This window comes from Podarcis liolepis, assembly GCF_965112155.1.
Source record: "Podarcis liolepis genome assembly, chromosome: 4".
Classification (NCBI taxonomy): domain Eukaryota; kingdom Metazoa; phylum Chordata; class Lepidosauria; order Squamata; family Lacertidae; genus Podarcis; species Podarcis liolepis.
The window spans coordinates 102,994,289-103,013,587 of NC_139558.1; the positions used below are offsets into that span (position 1 = coordinate 102,994,289).

General features: G+C 48.8%; 1 protein-coding gene across 2 annotated transcripts in view; it reads right to left on the minus strand.

Moving 5' to 3' along the window:
- RHOG (ras homolog family member G) overlaps window positions 1-18,174 on the minus strand; it is a 38,729-nt gene extending 20,555 nt beyond the window's left edge. Inside the window, exon 1 of one of the 2 annotated variants that reach the window (XM_083500057.1) lies at window positions 17,851-18,174. The gene's annotated coding sequence lies outside the window, so the exon portion shown is untranslated. Of the gene's footprint in view, window positions 1-8,245; window positions 8,440-17,850 lie in introns of those variants that run through there. The other variant, XM_083500056.1, reaches the window with a different exon arrangement.
- Window positions 18,175-19,299: the final 1,125 nt, after the last annotated feature.

Sequence of the window (19,299 nt, forward strand, 5' to 3'; positions counted from 1 at the left end):
GTCAGAGCCATCATACCAGGGCCAGGGCCTTCTCAGTGATGGCTCCGACCTGGTGGAATGCTCTGACTCCCTTAGGGCCTTAGAGAAAGCAAGCTGTGGGGGTTGTGGGCGACTCCCTCGTTACTGACCAGGCAACTGGACAGCAGGCTGGGCAGGAGCCTCGTCTCCCGGGCACCCGGCCTCCCGTCCAGGAAGGAAAAGGGCCTCATCCATGACTCATTGGAAAGGGAAGGAATCGAGGCATCACCAGCTTCCCACCCTCCGAGCAGCCAGCGAACCTCCCTCTGAAGGGCTGGGGTTTGCCAGCAAAGGGGGATTCTGCCCATTGCCCCACACACTGGGGGAGAGCTGGCGTCAGCAAGCACATCTTCCAACTGTTGTAGGCCTGGGATGAAGCTGGAGGATGGGAGGTGCAGGATGGAGAAAAGAAAGGACTTCTGCACATAGTTAAGCTGTGGAACTCCCTGCCACCAGCTCGGACGGCTTTGAAAGAGGATTAGACAGATTGAGGGAGGAGAAGAGGGCTGTGGGCAGCTACTAGCCAGAATGGCTCTGCTCTGCTTCTGAGTGACAGGCACCCAAAGGTCACCCCGTGAACTTCATGGGCCAAGTGGGGATTTGAACCCTGGGCTCCCAGCACTCTAACCACTATGCCACGTTGCCTCCTACGCCACACGTGGTTTCCAGAACAACGTTGACTGTTTGACCTAAACACTAGAGCAAGGGTTGCCCAACTTTTTTGGGGGGGGTGGGTGTCTGGGGACGTAATACTTGCAAAGCAGGAAATGCGCCCACAACTCTGCGCACAGGTCAGCCATGCGCAGCCATGCGCACTTGCTCCCGTCAGCAAATAGGCTTGGAAAGAGGGTTTGTTCCCCTTCCTTTCTGGAAGATGCAACTGCAACCTCCCTCTGGCCAACAGTTAAGCTACTTTTTTTTCCAAGGGGGGGGTGCTGCATGAGCCAAAGAAGCCCTTTGTGGCACCCATGGGTGCTGCGCTGGCAACAAGGGCACTAGAAGCAAGCTAAGTGGCGATTGCGACTGCAGTCCCGCTGCCAGTTCATGGGAGCGCTGTCGAGGATGCGGGCTCCCTCCCTGCTTTGAACTAAGCTCCAGCCGCGGCCCCAATCCCAGCCTAGTCAGAGATGATGGGAGAAGACTCGAGGAAGCCATTGGTCAAAAGAACATCGGAATAGAGACTTTTACCGTATGTGGTGGACTTGTGATAAAGTTAAGAACTTTTGGGAGTTAATTTAACTTAAGAAAATATTTAAATACACTTTCCCCCAAAAAACCAGAAACCTTCTTGTTGGGTTTGACGGGGAAGGAAATTAAGAAAGTTGACCAAAGACTCTTTATGCATGCCACAGCTGCGGCAAGTAATATGCTTGCCCAAAACTGGAAATTGCAAGAAGTTCCCACCATTGCGGAGGGGCTGACGAAAACGATGAGTTATGAGGGGCTAGCCAAACAGACGGGAAGAATTCGGGACCAGGACGATCAGAGGTTTCCAGAAAGTCAGAGTAAATTTATGGTAGATATAAAAGACAATTGTAGAACTTTAAAAACACCGGCAGGACTGAAATAGCTCTTACAACGTATGGCAGATTTAAGGTTAAATAAATAGAATATGCAATATAAGAAAACAAGGGATACTCACGGAAGGGATGGAGGGAAGTTGCAAGCTCGGCAGAGCTGAAGTATTTATATGATTGACTGTGTTGCATTGTAAAAGTATGAATAAGGAAAATAATACAAAATTATTTGAAAAAAAGAACATCGGAATAGGACCGCTGTGGGATCAGGCCAATCCAGCACCCTCGTCTCCCAGTGGCCAACGAGATACCCCAGTGGGAAGTCCAAACGCGGGATCCGAGTGCGAGAATAACACCCTCTTGCTGTTTCCATCAACTGGGATTCAGAAGTTACCTCTAACTGTGGAGGAAGAGGACAGCCATTCTGCCTAAGTCACCAAAGACAGCCATCTCCTCCTCCATTCATTTAGCCAATCCCCTTTTAAAGCCTCCCAAATTGGCAGCTATCACAGTCTCATGTGGGAGGGAGTTCCGTAGTTTAAGCCTCTTCCAGATGTAGGATGCCTGCTTCATGGGAGAAAAGCAATGACAAACCTAGACAGCATCTTAAAAAGCAGAGACATCACCTTGCTGACAAAGGTCCGTATAGTTAAAGCTATGGTTTTCCCAGTAGTGATGTATGGAAGTGAGAGCTGGACCATAAAGAAGGCTGATCGCTGAAGAATGGATGCTTTTGAATTATGGTGCTGGAGGAGACTCTTGAGAGTCCCATGGACTGCAAGAAGATCAAACTGATCCATTCTGAAGGAAATCAGCCCTGAGTGCTCACTGGAAGGACAGATCGTGAAGCTGAGGCTCCAATCCTTTGGCCACCTCATGAGAAGAGAAGACTCCCTGGAAAAGACCCTGATGTTGGGAAAGATGGAGGGCGCAAAGAGAAGGGGATGACAGAGGACGAGATGGTGGGACAGTGTTCTTGAAGCTACCAGCATGAGTTTGACCAAACTGCGGGAGGCAGTGGAAGACAGGCGGGCCTGGCGTGCTCTGGTCCAGGGGGTCACGAAGAGTCGGACACGACTAAACGACTCAACAACAACAACAAAAGATGAAAGAGGACTTTCTTTTCTCTGCCCTCATCCACCCAGAGCAGCTGGGCTTCATGTTCAATGCTCAAGATTCTAGGGATTGGGCCCTGCCAGGGTTTGAGCCCTGCTCCCACGAGATCTTTCCCAAACAAGGACCCCGTCAGAGGCCTCCGCAGCAGAAGGAAGCCGCCCTGTGGCTTAGGGCGCTGCGAAATCCGCTGCGAGCAGAAGGCCTGCACTTCCTCCACCTCGCAGGTTCCTGTTTCCCCTCCCCGGGGCTCTTTCGTCAGCCTCGAGCCTCAGCCCTTCGCTTCCCCGTCTCCGGGAAGCTCCTCCTCGCGAAGCCGCGAGCGCCTGGGCGCGGCGGAAATCCCAGCCAAACTGCCTGCCTCTCCTGCCCTCGCGCAAAACTGGACTGCAAACGTTCCGTTGTCCCCGAGTCTGCTGGGCTGCTCAGCTCATGAATGAACGTGGCACCTGGCAGCGCCACTAACTGCTGGCACCAGAGGATTCGAGCGCAACAAACACAGAGCTTGGCTATTCAACTTTGGGGTCTAATGGAGAGGGGATGAGTTTTGAGGACCTGGGAGACTCTCCTAGGGAGATTCTTCACAGACTCGGGTGCAGAGGGCTCGTGTTCGAATCCTGATTGCAGGTTTCCCAGAAGAGGCCTCTGGTTGGCCCCTGTCAAAACAGGATGCTGGACCAGATGGGACCCTGGCCTCATCCAGGAGGTCTTATATTCTTACATTCTTGCGCTCAGGTTTCTCACAGGGCTTTTATGCCTCTGTCCCAACCCTGGAACTTGTCTGCTGAATGTCGGGAGATTGAGGACCGATAAAAGAAAGGACCCAGCGGCCCAGGGTTCTAGGGCAACGAGAGAGGTTTTGCTCCCTCCCCCCCCCCACAGCAAAGATGTTCCCAAATGAAGCCTTTTCCCCCAGCCTAAGATTTAGTGCTCAAAGGGATGAGTGAAAAATCACTTGGACCTGTGTTTTCTAGCTGCGAGGCAATCGGAAGTGCGACTGAGCCCCAAGAAGCCTCTCACGGCCATGAAGCACTGGGACCGCCCCACCTGCCTGGGCTTTGCTTATTTCACAGAATCATCAAATTGTAGAGTTGGTACCCCACCCGGTCATCTAGTCCAACCCGCTGCAATGCAGCGTGGCCAAGGCCCAGCAGGGTCCAGAAGCTGGTGCCTCTATAGGAGGCTGGACTATTTGACCCCTGGTGTCCCTTCCAACTGCACAATTCTGCAAGCGGAGCTCAGCTCAGCAGCTCAGCACCAAATAAACCCCGAACAGAAATCTGATTCTTCTTGCTGCCCAGACATTTTTGCAAACGATGGTTATCTGGACACTCGCATCCCGCACCTCCCTTCAATATGCAACGCTTAATACGAAACGTTTCGTGGCTTGCCTCTATTCCCATTTTTCTGTATTCCTTTGGGCAAAACTAGCTGGCTGCAGAATCCTCACTGTGCCGATCCAAAACCAAAACCGGGCTTCCTACCCGGTGAGCAGGGTCAGGATTGCAGCCTTAAAAAAACAAGGCCCTTCCGGGGGCAGCAGCAAGAGAACCTGCCGTTTGCAGGTGGCCGGCAAACAAAGCTGCGGAGACCTGGTCCAGATGCAATTCAGAAGACATCTGAAGGCAGCCCTGTTCAGGGAAGTTTTTAATGTGTGACATTTTTATGTATTTTTAATCTTTGTTGGGAGCCGCCCAGAGTGGCTGGGGAGACCCAGCCAGATGGGCGGGGTACAAATAATATATTATTATTATTAATATTATAATTATTATTATTCCATGAGCCACATGGTCAGGGAAGGAGTGATTCCCTCCTGCCCTCTGTGGCATCAGCCGGGCCCAAGAGCGGCCGACTTCCTTAACAACCAAACAAACACACAGCTCCTCCAGGCAGGAGAGTCGTCAGATCGCAGCACATCTGGTTCCCATAAAAGCAGCCGGGACAACCCAAAGGACCCTCGCATCGCGGTGGAAAGAGGGGGTCATTTTGGGGGGCACATTTTGTACTGGGGGTGACTCTGTTTGAGCTCCTGGGAAAGAGAAATCAAAGCAGAGAAAAGAAAAAACACTTATTCACACAGCACACATGGATAACCTCAGGAACTCCCTGCCACAAGGGGCAGAAATGGCCACCAACTTGGATGGCTTTAGAAAAGGATTAGGCAAATTCATGCAAGAGTAGAGGACTATTGATGGCTTCTGGCCAGGTTGGGACAGCAATGCTTCTGAGCACCTGTTGCAGAGAAACATTTATCTATTTTATCATCTTATTTATATGTCTGCCTGTCTGTTACTAGATATTTATATTCCACCTTTTTCTCCCTGGTCCTAAAGGTAAAGGGACCCCTGACCATTAGGTCCAGTCGTGGCCGACTCTGGGGTTGCGGCGCTCATCTCGCTTCATTGGCCGAGGGAGCCGGCATACAGCTTCTGGGTCATGTGGCCAGCATGACTCAGCCGCTTCTGGCGAACCAGAGCAGCGCACGGAAACACCGTTTCCCTTCCCGCCGGAGTGGTACCTATTTATCTACTAGCACTTTGACGTGCTTTCGAACTGCTAGGTGGGCAGGAGCAGGGACCAAGCAACGGGAGCTCACCCTGTCGCGGGGATTTGAACTGCCGACCTTCTGATCAGCAAGCCCTAGGCTCTGTGGTTTAACCCACAGCACCACCCGTGTCCTGCTCCCTGATCCTAGTCCTCATTTAATCCCCACAACAGCCTTCTGAGGTAGGCAGGCAGGCAGGAAGGGCTGAGAAAGGCAGGGACCCAGGGTCCCGCCCTGCAAGAGTGATGCAAAAACCTGGTTGACACAAAGAGAAAGTCTCCACGTACCAAGTTATCTCGGCTCGTGTCACCTAAGGCAGCCAGTGCCTGAGCTAAGCTGCATCGTCGCCGACGAACCACCCCGCAATAGCGAGATGTGCAAACTGAAGCAGGCTCGCTGCGTGCGGAATCAGGGATGCAGCGGAAGCCAGAACTGGGAAGTGCAAAATGTTCTGCAGGTCTCCGAAAAACAGAGTGGCTGTCAAATGAGTTGGCCTGAAGGAGTCCGCAGTCCATTTATAGCTGGGGCTGAAAGGTGATTTTTTCAGGGTGCCAGCGAAGTAACCATGGGCAACCCAAGGAAGGGGTCTTAAGATCTTGGGGGATATGAGAAGGGGGGTCTTCTCAGGGCATTGTCAGATTGTGCAAGGCAGTAAGTCACTAAACAATTAAACCCCTGTGTTCCAAACAATCATCAGTAATATCCAAGGCAGAGTACAACCATGCGATGTCAATATAAACTCTTTATATAATCCATACAGAACATTGAACGGTATGAAATATATGAAATATGCACTCTCTGCAAAACCAAATAAACAGAAATCTTAGAAATCTCTTGTGCACTCTTGATGGATTCTCTTGAAAACACAGAACCCAATAAACATAAAAGTCTCTGAAGACTATGCAAGTCTCTGAAAGAAGCAACGGGTCCGATTCTTATCTGGTTGAAAACAAGCCGTAAAGATGGCGCAAGGCAGCAGAGGATGGGAGCCGCCTGCCAGGGATGCCTGAGATTGCAGGGGGTGGGACTAGATGACCCTCAGAGGGCCCTTCCGACACTTATATGATTTTCTCGGAGTGGATAAAACAGCTCAGAGCTGTCTCCCCGGGGCAGGAGGAGAGCCTGGGGCTGAGGCACACTTTCCACAGCGGTGTCTCAACCGGGGGGAAGTATAGAAAGGGAACTTTGGACCGCCGTCGATTGCGCCCAGTTCCTCATTGAAAGTGGTGGGGGAAACGGCAGAGGCTCACGGCTGAATCAGCATCCCACGGGCCTGGGCAGCCTCCGCCAACCTGGCGCCCTCCGTCCCCCCACCAGCCCCAACTGGCAGGGGCAGGTGTCAATCATCGAAGTCCAAACGAGGCCGTCTGGAGGGTGCTAGGATAGCAAAGGCTGATGCAAACGAAGTGACTTAAGTTTGCTTTTTTTAAAAAAGACAGATTTCACGGAGGAGTAAAGATCTATCGCTACACATGATAGCTAAATGGAGCCTCCATGCTCAGTGGCGCTCTACCTCTCCAGAACAGGACAAAGAACCGGGAACCAGAAGCAACCGAGGGCAGACATATGGCTTTTGGGGTTTCATTTCCCCAGCAAAGCTGCCCCAAAGGAAGCGTTGCATTTTGTAGCACTGGAACGGGGTTGGGCTGGATGACCTCTGAAGGACCCTTTTCACACCGTGAGTCAAGGCTTCCTGCTTCTGCTGCTGCCACCAGCAGATCGCGAACTCTGTGGCTCAAGGAGGTCCTTCCCAGCCGGGGTTTCCAAGCCGCTCACACGTCAACCGGCTGGAAAGTCCCTCCCATTGAGAACATCTTGCTGGAGAAACTGAGGAAATGGCCCCCTTGGGAGGCTCCGGGAGGTTCTGGGCGTGAGAGGATCAGGCAGCAGCTCGGATCGAGGCCACCACAGCGGATCCAGCCGAATCGAGACAGTCTCAAGGTGTCAATCCCTCTGCCCCTTCGGCACTCCTGTTCAGCCTCACATCCAGCCCAAATCTCTGGGCAAGGGACCGTGGCTGCATGGTGGAACATCTGCCCTCCAGCTGATTTGGGACTACAATTCCCATCATCCCTGACCGCTGGCCCTGCCAGCTTGGGATGATGGGAGTTGTAGTCCAAAAAAACAACCAGAGACCCAAGGTTGGGAAAACCCTGGCTTAGAGCACCAGACCAGGGCCGGAGTTCGAATCCCCCACTAGAGCTCACTCGGTGCCATCTTGGGCCAGCCACTCGCTGACCCTCACCCTGTCCTACCTCACAGGGTTGTTGCAGGGATTAAATGCAAAGGGGGGAGCCCTGTAAAGCCACCTTGAGCTTTCTGGAGAAAAGATATAAATGCATAAATAAATGCAATAAATAAAAAGTCAATCAACTGCCCTGCACAGCAGCCTGAACCCTTGGCCAGCTGCTGCCAGTCAGTGCAGACATTACACAGCTCAAGGGAGCAATCCTCTCCCTCCTGCCAACGACCCCCAGAGACGTCGCTGAAACTTCTTCTCCATTCGACTCTGCCAGAACCCATTCAAAAAATGCCGGGGAAGACACGTGACACAGACCGACCCCCGCCTCAGGACTGTACCATCTCAACATGCAAAAAAAATGGGGGAAATCGCGTGTTTCAGGAACTCCCCCTGCCTTAGAAGCCGCGACTTGATGTCCTAGGTGCATTTACCTGCCCAGCTGTTCCGAAAACACGCGTGTGCCCACGCGCGGGGAAAGTGGGTCGTGTGAATGGGCAGAAAAGACGCAGTTGGGAGCCGAGTTGGGAAACTTGGGCACGAGCTCAGCCACCCCGTTATCACCCCACCCCCCGATTTACTCGCGAGTCAGCCCCGATGAACCCGCACCCCGCCCCGGTTCCGGCTGGCGGATCCCCTCCTCCCGGCGCCCCGGGATCGGGAAGGAGGGCGACCCAGCCCATCCCGGCGCGCCCCGAAGCAGCGCGCCCTCTGCCCATGCCCCGGGGCGCCCTGCCCTGGCGGAGGAAGGCGCGCCTTGCGCAAAGGGAGCGTTGCGCGCGGGGTCGCCCCGTCGGGGAGCCGGAGACCCACCTGGGCGCATGGCGCTCGGCCAGGCGGGCGGCGCCGCCGTCGCTGCTGCTGCTGCTGCTTCTCGTCGCCTCCTCGGAGGAAGTGAGCGCGGCCGGAGGAAGTGTGCGAGGAAGGGGAAGGAGCAGAGAGGCTCGCTCGCCGCCGCCGCCGCCGGGGAAGGGGCTCGGCAAGCCGGGCGGCGGCGCGCCCCACCCCTCGACGGCGCCCGGGCGGACCTGCCTCTCCCGGGGCGGGCGCAAGCAGCAGCCAAGGCGGCGGCTGGACAGGGATCGGGACCGCCTCGGCCTCGCCCGCAAGCAAGCAGGTCCCTGTCCCGAGGAGCTTGCCTTCCGCCACAGGGTCGTGGCGTTGGAAGGGACCTCCACCCCAGGGGTCATCCAGTCCCACCCCCTGCGAGGCAGGGATCGCAGCTGAAAAACCATAGCATTTTAGAGCTGGGCGGGACCTCTTGATGTTGTTGAGTCGTTTAGTCGTGTCCGCCTCTTCGTGACCCCCTGGACGCCAGGCCCTCCTGTCTTCCACTGCCTCCCCCAGTTTGGTCAGACTCATGTTTGTAGCTTCGAGAACACTGTCCAACCATCTCGTCCTCTGTCGTCCCCTTCTCCTTGTGCCCCAGTGGCGTAGCGTGGGTTGTCAGCACCTGGGGCAAGGCAAGTAATTTGCGCCCCTAACCCGTGGATTTGCGCCCCCTAACCCTAACCCCCAGATGTTGCGCCCGGTGCGGCCAGCCCCCCCTGCACCCCCCACGCTACGCCACTGTTGTGCCCTCCATCTTTCCCAGCATCAGGGTCTTTTCCAGGGAGTCGAGTCTTCTCATGAGGTGGCCAAAGTCTTGGAGCCTCAGCTTCAGGATCTGTCCTTCCAGTGAGCACTCAGGGCTGATTTCCTTAAGAATGGATGCGTTTGATCTTCTTGCAGTCCATGGGACTCTCAAGAGTCTCCTCCAGCACCAGAATTCAAAAGCATCAATTTTTCGGCGATCAGCCTTCGTTATGGTCCAGCTCTCACTTCCATACAAGAAAACTCCATGGACAAAGACAACAGGCGGGATCTCTAGGGGTCATCTATTCCAACCCCCTGCAATGCAGAAATCTCAACTAGGTCGTAAATGGCCGTTGGCCGTCCCACCTCTGCTGAAAAATGTCCAGTGAAGAAGAACTACCAATGAAAGAAGACTGGAGGATGAAACTGATGGACTATGGAGAATTAGATAAACTAACAGGAAGGATTCGAAACCCGCGGGACCAGAGATTCTCAGAAGAGAATTTACGGACTGTTTGAAGAGCAAATGTGATGAACAAATTACGCTAGTAGGTTTGCAAGAAGTTTTGTAAGGTGTGTTATTTGAAATATTGCAAAAGAGATAATGAGGAGAATTATTAGTTAAGGATAATTAAAGGTAATATGAAATTAAGAAATGCAAAAAAAGTGATAAAGAATAGGAAATCATCAGAGGTGTTGACGGAAGTCCAAAAATATTGGTGAAGGAGAGCCCGTGTCTATTCCACTGCTGAATCGCTCTTACTATCAGAAAGCACTTCCAATAGCTTGGTTGCCATCTCCTTTCGAAAACAATCCCATCTGTTGAGACAAAACCCCATCTCACTCCCCCTTCCAGCAGGGGATAGAGGACCTTGCCCCTGGTTGGAATTCGGAGCAGGACTTCCTCTGGATGTGGAGGTTCCATTAAGCCAGCTGGGCTAATACCAACTGGCCCACCTTTCGCCCTTCGCTCGGTTTCCTGGCTTCCAGCAGTGCCAATTTGGACAGCCTTAAAAGACGGCTGTACAAATTCATTAGCAAGAAAGTTACGGGTGGCTTCCAGCCTAAGGTCCCCGGATTTACAAATCAGTCCCCATACAAAAGCTACGGCAAGTAGCAATCAATAGCCCTCTCCTGCATGAATTTGTCCAATCCTCTTTTAAATCCATGTACAGTGGTGCCTCGCAAGACGAAATTAATTCGTTCTGCGAGTTTTTTCGTCTTGCAAAGCACAGTTTCCCATAGGGTATTAACGGTTTTAAGAAAAAGGAAACAAACTTGCAAGACGTTCTCGTCTTTCCATAGGGAAATTCGTCTTGCGAAGCAACTAAAAAACCGAAAAACTCTTTCGTCTTGCGCGTTTTTCATCTTGCGAGGCATTCGTCTTGCGAGGTACCACTGTACAGTGGTACCTCGGGTTACATATGCTTCAGGTTACAGACTCCGCTAACCCAGAAATAGTACCTAAGAACTTTGTTTCAGGATGAGAACAGAAATTGCACAGTGGCGGCAGGCCCCATTAGCTAAAGTGGTGCTTCAGGTTAAGAACAGTTTCAGGTTAAGAACGGACCTCTGGAACGAATTAAGTTCTTAACCCGAGGTACCACTGTAGTCCGACCCACTGCTCCACACCGGATGTCAGAGCTAGAACATCCTTGGCAGAGCCCAGTCGGAGATCACAGATCCATCAGCTCTTGGCACATCTTCTTGGCTCCTGCATCCTTCATACTGTACGTTCTGCAAATCACTGCTACAAAAGATGTCACCAAGGCTCTGGGCAGTTTCATGGCTGGAAGAGGGGAACTTGAGCGCATAGGAAGAGCTGGCTGGATCAGGCCAGTGGCTCATCTCACGCAGCATCCTGTTCCCACAGAAGCTGACTAGATGCCAGTGAGCAGGATCCGAGCGCAGGAGCAAATCTCCCCTCCCGTGGTTTCCAAAAACTGGCATTTGGAAGCATTTCTGACATTGCAGGCAGGGGAGAGCCATCGCGGCTAGTATAAGGTTACCAGATTTTTTTTTCAATGAACCACACACACAGACCATAAGTTAATACACTCTCAACAGTACAATGTTTGTGGCGCTCATCTCGCTTTCACGCCAAGGGAGCCGGCATTTGTCCACAGACATTTCCGGGTCACGTGGCCAGCAGGACTAAACTGCTTCTGGTGCAATGGAACACCGTGACGGAAACCAGAGCGCATGGAAACGCCGTTTACCTTCCCGCTGCAGCGGTACCTGTTTATCTACTTGCGCCGGCATGCTTTTGAACTTCTAGGTTGGCAGGAGCTGGGACAGAGCAAGGAGAGGAGCTCACCCCATCGTGGGGATTCGAGCCGCCCAGCACCACCCGTGGCCCTATGATGTCTATGAGCCACAGATGGATCCTGCTTGCAGGTTCCCCATAACAGACATCTGGCTAGCCACTGTGAGAACAGGACGCTGGACTGGGTGGGCTATTGGCTAACTTATCCTGCAGGCTCCTATGTTTTTATGTTCTTACGACCTCCCAAGACCCCTTCCAACTCCACAATTCTCTATTTGTTTTCTTTTCCTTTTCCTTTTTTAACTTTATTCCAAAACCGAAAAAGAATTACTTTTTTTAAAAAAAAAGATATTTATTAAGGTTTTCAAAGTATTACAAAATAGAAAAAGAAAAAAGAAAAATACAAAATAAAAACAGTTAAAAACAATTCAATCTTTCCATAACCTATCTTTCATTTGCTTATTTCCCGGACCTCCTCCCGCCTCCCTCTTCTGTATTCCAGTTCAGTTTGTTGGTTCAGCGAATCCCTCCCCTCTTTGATTATCCTGATCTTCAATCTTAAAATATTTTAGCATTGGATTTTTACCTATTAATAGTTCATTTTCTCATATTCCCTTATAACATTACAGCTATAAACCACTTAGTTTCTATCCAACATCATTTTAACATTCATTAATTTTACAATATTTCTGTAAATAGTCTTTAAACTTTTTCCAATCTTCCTCCACCGACTCTTCACCCTGGTCTCGGATTCTGCCAGTCATTTCTGCCAGTTCCATATAGTCCATCACCTTCATCTGCCATTCTTCCAAGGTGGGTAGAACTTGTGTCTTCCAATACTTTGCGATAAGTATTCTTGCTGCTGTTGTGGCATACATAAAGAAAGTTCTATCCTTCTTTGGCACCAATTGGCTGACCATGCCCAGGAGAAAGGCCTCTGGTTTCTTCAAGAAGGTATATTTAAATACCTTTTTCATTTCATTATATATCATCTCCCAGAAAGCCTTGATCCTTGGGCACGTCCACCAAAGGTGAAAGAATGTACCTTCAGTTTCCTTACATTTCCAACACTTATTATCGGGCAAGTGATAGATTTTTGCAAGCTTGACTGGTCTCATGTACCACCTGTATTTCATTTTCATAATATTCTCTCTTAGGGCATTACATGCCGTAAACTTCATACCTGTGGTCCACAACTGTTCCCAGTCAGCAAACATAATGTTATGTCCAACATCTTGTGCCCATTTAATCATAGCAGATTTCACCGTTTCATCCTGAGTATTCCATTTCAACAGCAAGTTATACATCTTTGACAAAATCTTAGTTTTAGGTTCCAACAGTTCTGTTTCTAATTTTGATTTTTCCACCTGGAAGCCAATTTTCTTGTCCAAATTATATGCCTCCATTATCTGATAATAATGAAGCCAGTCTCGCACTTTATCTTTTAATTTCTCAAAACTCTGCAGTTTCAATTTATCTCCGAGAAAGAATTACAAACATCAAATTCAAAATCCATATTCATTTTGTAACATAAGCCTATTACATAGTTGACTAGATTAAAATATACCTAATTGCTATAGACTTCCCTTTGCTATATATAAATGCAACACAATTAGAAATATTGTATTAGAAATGTTTATAAATGCCCCTATACCCCCCACTCCCCTTCACACATGTGATCTCAAGTTTTTTTTTACTTCTTCCATCTTGTTGTGTTGTTTAATAATTATTCAGTTGATTATTTTATTATTTCCTTGCTTACCCCTGCAGGTTTTACACATTATCTATTAATATTCCAGTTCCGGAACCATATTTTTTCATGTATTCCTTCATTCCATCCCAATCTTTAATTATTCTCTGATTTGAATGGCCTCTAATGATTGCCATCAATTTTGCCATTTCCACAAACTCACAGAGCTTGCTTTGTCATTCTAATAGCGATGGTATTGAGGTGGGGTTTTGTTCCTTTACGCAACAGCAGCGGCCAGAATATTGACCACAAAGAATTGGAAGGGGGAGAAAAATTCCACGATTCTCTATTTGTAAAGTCTCAGAAATCAGACAAGTGTGAGACAGACCTGGAGCCCCTTGCCACAGAGCAACGCAGGAAGGTTTTGATTTAAACAAAAAACCCAAAAACCACCCCAAATGTGTGTGGAGTTTGATGAGGCTTTATGTAGGAGGGTGTTTTGCAAAGCGCTGGCAAATTTCTGCCCACGCAGAGTGCTACATCAAAGGCAACATCACTTACTGAAACATGCCTCATAAAGTCCTCCGTAAGTCATTTGCAAGAGAGATTTGCCGTCACTGTGGGTTCAGGCAAGGTCTTGTTCCAAAACAACATTCAAATCGAAGATTCACCTTCTCCGTTTCCTCCGGGCACAGGAGAGGTCTTCCAGGGCTCACATGAAATGAAGTCTGCGCATGAGACTTCCTGCATTGTGCCCTTTATGCTTCAAGGTGCATGAAGAATCATTCTTGACTATTTATGTATGCAGCGACAGCAGCACAGATACTACAGTCATACCTCATGTTACGTTTGCTTCAGGTTGTGTGTTTTCAGGTTGCGTCCCGCGGCGACCCGGAAGTAGCAGAAAGGGTCACTTCCCGGTTTTGCCACTCGCGCACATGCAGACGCGCAAAATGACATCACGCTCATGCACGCAAGCAGACGCGGGTTGCATTATTTTCAGGTTGCAAACAGGCCTCCGGAACGGATCCCGTTCGCAACCAGAGGTACCACTGTACTGGCCCAGAGATGGAAAGAAGACAAAGTTCCAACCAGGGAGGAATGGCTGATGAAGATGATGGACTACGACGAAATGGCGAAACTTGACTGGGAAAATCAGAAACCAGGAAGAGAAGAATTTTAAGAAGGAATGGGGAAAATTTATAATGTACTTAAGAGAACACTGTGAACAGCTAAGAACTTTGGCAAGATTTGAGTCATGCTTGTAATGTGCGAAAAACTATGGAAAATTAATTCTTCTTTTAACAAATTAGAGAAAACAAGATAAACAGATGGTGGGGGCAAAGATTGACAATGGTAACCATGGAAGGGAGAAAGGAAGTCAAGGGATTCAGAGAATCCTAAATGAGGAGGTGAACAGTGTGTTTGAATTTAAATTTGTTATGTAAAGCTTAATAAAAATATATTTAAATAAGAAAAGGAAAAAGAAAGAAAAACCATCTTCTCATAGAATTGTAGAAGTGTAGAGTTGGAAGAGAACTCAGGGGTCATCCAGTCCAGCCCCAGCCTTTAACGCAGGAATCACTGCTAGTTGCAGATTGCTTCCAGGCCTCCAACTGCAATTGGACAACTTGAATTTGGGGGCATGTGATGGAACCCCAATAGAAAAGAGTGACAGTCTGTGAGAGCCCAGAATTACAAAATAGGGACTGTATGTGTTGAAGAGGTGGGCTTGGTTCTCCGATGAGCTCAGGAGTCTTTGCATTGGCAGGGCTGGGACAGCAACTGCTCTGCTTGCACAAGGTTTCAGGATCAATCCCTGAGTGTCCCCAACTAGGGTTACCAAGAAAGACTTGCTGCCTGAAACCCTGGCACAATCAGTGTGGATAATAATAATAATAATAATAATAATAATAATAATAATAAATTTTTATTTATACCCTGCCCTTCCTGGTTCATAAACCGGGCTCAGGGCGGCTAACAACAAATTTAAAACACTTAATTGTAAAAGCAGCATAAAATACAGTATAAAAACATGAATAAGAATAAAATCCAAAGTTCAGAAATCAATTTAGGGAAAATCCATCTAATAAGCATTAGATAATCCGCAGGGCTAGCTGGCTGAATTGGTCCTACTTGGGCCAGCGAGGAGGCCAGGGGAGAATTAGCTGTGGGGTCTCAGAGTGTGTGATCTTCATAAAAGGGGAGGGGGAGGGAAGAGAAGGGAAGGGAAATGAAAGATCAGGGTGAATTCAAATTAAAGGCCAGGCGGAATAGCTCTGTCTTACAGGCCCGGCGGAAGGAGGTTCAATCCTGCAGGGCCCTGGTCTCATGGGACAGAGCATTCCACCAGGTTGGAGCCATCACTGAGAAGGCCCTGGCCCTGGTGGAGGATAGTCTGATTCCTTAGGGCCTGGGACCTCTAAACTATGGTTATTCATGGACCTTAAGGTCCTCTGTGGGGCAGACCAGGAGAGGCGGTCCCGTAAATACGAGGGCCCTAAGCCACAAAGGGCTTTAAAGGTCAGTGGTCCCTTGGTTCCCAAACGCCTTGGTACTCAAACAACTTGGAACCCAAACACTGCAAACCCCGAAGTAAGTGTTCTGGTTTGCAAACTTTTTTCGGAAGCCGAACGTGCTCTGTTTTGAGTGCCACACTTCCGTTTTGAGTATTACGCTGAGGTCTGTGTGTTTTTGCTATTTATTTTGAATTTTGTGGCTTTTTTGTTTTGTTTTTGTGACTGCGTGGAACCCAATTCAGCTACTGATTGATTGATTGTGTGACTGCAGTACATTGTTTATTGCTTTCATTTTATGGATCAATGGTCTCGTTAGATAGTAAAATCCATGTTAAATTGCTGTTTTAGGGGTTGTTTTTAAAAGTCTGGAACGGATTAATCCATTTTGCATTACCTTCTATGGGAAAGCGAGCCTTGGTTTTGGAACGCTTTGGTTTTGGAACATATTTCTGGAACGGATTAAGTTTGGGAACCAAGGTACCACTGTATTCATATTGCTTTATATTTTGAATAAAAAAATCTCAAAGCAGTTTACAACACATTAATGCAGCAGATAAAACAACCCAGAATAAGGTATTATTGAAGAAAGTCAAATTGGAAAGTATACATTCAAGGCAACATAACAGGAAACTAAAATATTATCTTAAAGATTTCAAAGCAAAACATTGCGAAGGAGGCCAACTACAGAACTCACATTTAAAGCAGCAAAGTTTTTCTTTAAACCAGCACTGGTATTTTTAAACTGTTTTTCATTTAAATACAAGAACAGCATATAACTACAGTAACTTGTCCAGTGGTACATTCTTATTAAGTTTCATATGCAGTATGTAGTATAGAAACAATACCTTTATTTATGTATGATCCGCAGAGATTCTTGTGTTGGGGGGTGGAATAAAAGTCTCTTCCATCTTATTTGGAAAGGAAATGATAAGAAGCCAAGTCTCACCAAAAGTGTTTCTCCTTGAAATGCCTTTAATTACCCTTCTGTGGCCAGTAAGGCGTTCTAATAGAGCCAAATATTATCTAACCAGGTTTCCCAGTGGTGACTGGGAGCAGCTGCCGAGACCCCATAACACCAGTCCTGAAAGATCTTCATTGGCTCCCAGTACGTTTCCGAGCACAATTCAAAGTGTTGGTGCTGAACTTGAAAGCCCTAAACAGCTTTGGCCCAGTAGACCTGAAGGAGCGCCTCCACCCCCATCATTCAGTCCTGACACTGAGGTCCAGCTCCAAGGGCCTTCTGGAGGTTCCCTCCCTGTGAGAAGTGAGGTTACAGGGAACCAGGCAGGGCCTTCTCAGTGGTGGCGCCCGCCCTGTGGAACGCCCTCCCACCAGATGTCAAGGCAATAAACAACTATTTTACTTTTAAAAGACAACTGAAGGCGGCCCTGTTTAGGGAAGTTTTTAATGTCTGATGCTGTGTTGCTTTTAATATTTAATATGTGGAACGCCCTTCCAGCAGATGTCAAAGCGATAAACAACTACCTGACATTCAGAAGACATCTTAAGGCAGCCCTGTTCAGGGAAGTTTTAAACGTGTGATATTTTACTGTATTTTTGGTTTCTATGGAAGCCGCCCAGAGTGGCTGGGGAGGCCCAGCCAGATGGGCGGGGTATAAATAATAAATTATTATTATTATTATTATTATTATTATTATTATTATTATTGTTATTATTATTGGTTGGGAGCCGCCCAGAGTGGCTGGGGAAACACAGGCAGAAGGGTGGGGTATTAATCATAAATTATTAGTATTAGTGTTAGTATTAGTATTATTTATGTAGACTGTTTCTAATATCGGGCTATTGTTAATCAGGCTGCTGATAACAGAAAAGTATACTAAATCTCTGCATTTCAGGTTATTGTCTATAACGCAACAAAGTTAACCAAAAAAATGCAAACATTTCAAAAGAAAACATTACAAAATGAAGTCAGATTTAAAATGCACATTTTAAACAGCATAATTTACAAGAGAATCAATTATTATCCTCGGCATATAACATGGTGCCTGTGGGATGGCTCGGTCAGTAGAGCATAAGACTCTTCATCTCATGGTCATGGGGTTCAAGTTCCACGTTGGGCAAAAGATTCCTGCATTGCGGGGGTTGGACTGGATGACCCTCGGGGTCCCCCCAACTCTGCAGTTCTGTGATTCAGTATCTATCTGCTGCTGCCAATCCAATAGCAGAGGTGCCCAAACTTTTTTCAAAGACAGCCAGATTTGATGAAATGAACATGTGTGAGGGCCGACCAAAGTTGTTGCGCTTTTTTAAGGATTTTACCCAGGACATATACTATAATAATAATTTATTATTTATACCCCTCCCATCCGGCTGGGTTTCATAGCAAGCAGCAGCTGTGGACGCTCACCCTTGATGCCTTGGGTCTGCAGTCAAGATGGATGGATGGCTAGGAGGACCCAATGGCAGCTGTGGTCCCCTTCTCCCCTTCTGTGGACCCAGGGCTGGAATTTGCCAGGAGAGAGGATGAAGAAACCTGGCAGGAGGTCTGGAAGGAGCCTGCTGCCCTCTAGAGGGGAGAGATGCACAGAACGCAGGGACAAAAAGTTGTGCGTCCGGAATTTAACGCACATAACTGGAATACTGCAGTCAAAAGCAATGTCTGGGTGGGAAATCGGCTAAATGTCCCAGAAAATCCAGACGTCTGGCAGCCGATGTCGCCAGTGCCATTTCCCGCAACGGTTCTCTCCGGATTTCCGCTTTTTCAAATACAGCATCCCTAAGGTCAGGACCAGGGACACGGGTGGCACTGTGGGTTAAACCACAGAGCCTAGGGCTTGCCGATCAGAAGGTTGACGGTTCGAATCCCCTCAACGGGGTGAGCTCCCATTGCTCGGTCCCTGCTCCTGCCAACCTAGCAGTTCAAAAGCACGTCAAAGTGCAAGCAGATAAATAGGTACCACTCCGGCGGGAAGGTAAACGGCGTTCCTGTGCGCCGCTCTGGTTTGCCAGAAGCGGCTTAGTCATGCTGGCCACATGACCCGGAAGCTGTACGCCGGCTCCCTCGGCCAGTAAAGCGAGATGAGCGCCGCAGCCCCAGAGTCGTCCGTGACTGCACCTAATGGTCAGGGGTCCCTTTACTTTTACCTAAGGTCAGGACCGGCCCTGCAATGAGGCAGCCGCCTCAGGATGCAGATGCTGAAGGACGGGGGGTGGACAGAGCTGCGAGTGCCGTGCAGGCTGTCTAGTACCTGCAACGGCCTTCAAGTGCCCTGGCAAACACTGACTAGAGTAAGCTTCCATGGTTTCAGCCTATTACATCAATCCTGGTCCAACAGAACTGGCTGCTAGTCCTGGTCCAATTTAAAGGTCTGGTTTTGACCTATAAAGCCTGAAACAGCCTAGGACCATAATGTTCCAGGGCCGCGTCTCCCCACAGGAACTGACCCAGACTCTGCGTTCCTCATCAGAAGCCCTTCTTCATGGCGGCAGCACAAGAACAGGGCCTTTTCTGCAGTGGCTCCCCATTTGTGGAATGCTCTTCTTATGAAGTTTTTAATGTGTTCGGAGAGGGGATTCTATTAGTAGTAGTAGCAGTGGCCAGAGGATTAGAGAAGATCCGTCTACATCCCAATCCCAAAGAAGGGCCATGCCAAAGAATGCTCCAACTACCGCACAATTGCACTCATTTCACACGCTAGCAAGGTTATGCTTAAAATTCTACAAGGCAGGCTTAAGCAGTATGTGGACGGAGAACTCCTAGAAGTGCAAGCTGGATTTAGAAGAGGCAGAGGAACCAGGGACCAAATTGCAAGCATGCGCTGGATTATGGAGAAAGCTAGAGAGTTCCAGAAAGACA